Source organism: Cryptomeria japonica, chromosome 3 (assembly GCF_030272615.1).
Source record: "Cryptomeria japonica chromosome 3, Sugi_1.0, whole genome shotgun sequence".
In the NCBI taxonomy this organism is placed as follows: Eukaryota; Viridiplantae; Streptophyta; class Pinopsida; order Cupressales; family Cupressaceae; genus Cryptomeria; species Cryptomeria japonica.
The window spans coordinates 897,189,031-897,190,443 of record NC_081407.1 but is presented as its reverse complement, the minus strand read 5'-3'; the positions used below and the strand labels follow the sequence as shown (position 1 = coordinate 897,190,443).

The following is a 1,413-nucleotide window of genomic DNA, read 5'->3' as shown; positions in this document are numbered from 1 at the left end:
TATGGTCAATATTGCACCAACTGTGTGGATAGTTACTGTCCACATTTGATTAGTTGTATGAGCTGTATCAGCTCTTTCCCTATTAATAAGGGTTAGATGAAAGAAAGAGAGCTTTAATAATGGGTTATTGCAGTGCATCTATATTGTAGCATATAAAATATGAGATGAGCCATATATACTAATAATAATTAAACTTTTTTTAAAAATAATATAATTTCAGGAATAAAGCTATCAGGAAGTACTTTGAATAAAAGAGGATAGTACAATAAAGAATGATTCAAAGAAAGATACAAATTATCATATTATAATTTGCAAAATTTCTTGATTCTAATCAAGGGGGTACAAAGATCGAAAGTGAGTAATCTGTTCTTTGATTTGTGAAAGTTTGTTCATGGCATCCACATTCTTTTTGTACAAAACCTGTGACTGCAATAATCAGCCACCACATTATTATGCTTACAGAACATAGCTTTTAATTTGCTTTAAACCAAGATACATATCCATTTCTATTGCTTTCCTTAATCTTGGAGACTACTCGTCGTCACCTCCATAATTCCTCATTTAAGTTCTGAATCAAAGAAAGATAATCTTGATAGTTGAATCTCCACGATTATCCTACAATAGAGAAAAAAATTAATAATTATAATAGCAAGAGCCACATTTTCAAAGGGCAGAGAGTCTCACAAACAGCACAAAACCCTATTATTAGAAATAAGACAGGAAGAGGAATTCTGCCAACTATCCTGTTACATTATTCATTCAAGCAAATGACTAGTATATAGTACCTCTTTTTCCTCTTTCAGTTTACCTTTTCCCTATTTCTTCCTGCAATTCTTCTTCTGATGGTGTGCTGCTATGTCTCTACAAAGAAGACAGATTACTCTCTATCACGATAATGCGCAGAATTTGAGATGACACCGAGGGAAGGAGTAAAAGGCCTTAACCCTTACCCACTTCCATTCCTCTTTCTTGAAAATCCCACTGTATTTATAGATAGGGTACGTAAGGAAGGTGAGAAGCGTAGGTGATTCTCGCAAAGGTACGTAAGGTAAGTGAGAAGCGTAGGTGATTCTCGCAAAGGTACGTAAGGTAAGTGAGAAGCGTAGGTGATTCTCATTGCGAGGAAGGAGGCTGGACCAGGAAACTTCACAAAAGTCAAGTCTCTCGTGAGTCTTGCTTATTCAATAATAGATGATGATGATCCTCTACACATTAAAATGTTTGCAACTAGTCCGTGACCATGATAATGATTGGATATTATGATAATTATTTTTCAATAAGAAATTAATATTGTAGCCAATAACTTTCGAGAGATTAAAAATATGCAGTAAAGGAAGTCACGGATAAGGATAGACATCAATCACAGCCATTCATTAATCGTTGAAGATGAGTTAAGACTTGCAGTTTGGCATG

At 34.6% G+C, this 1,413-nt stretch overlaps 1 long non-coding RNA gene across 1 annotated transcript; it reads right to left on the bottom strand.

Annotated features, from left to right (window-relative positions):
- Positions 1–273: 273 nt before the first annotated feature.
- Positions 274–1,139, bottom strand: LOC131059713 (uncharacterized). The gene is made up of 2 exons (XR_009110225.2): positions 809–1,139; positions 274–615 (listed from the first exon to the last, which is right to left on the bottom strand). It is a non-coding gene; the product is annotated as an uncharacterized LOC131059713 (long non-coding RNA).
- Positions 1,140–1,413: the final 274 nt, after the last annotated feature.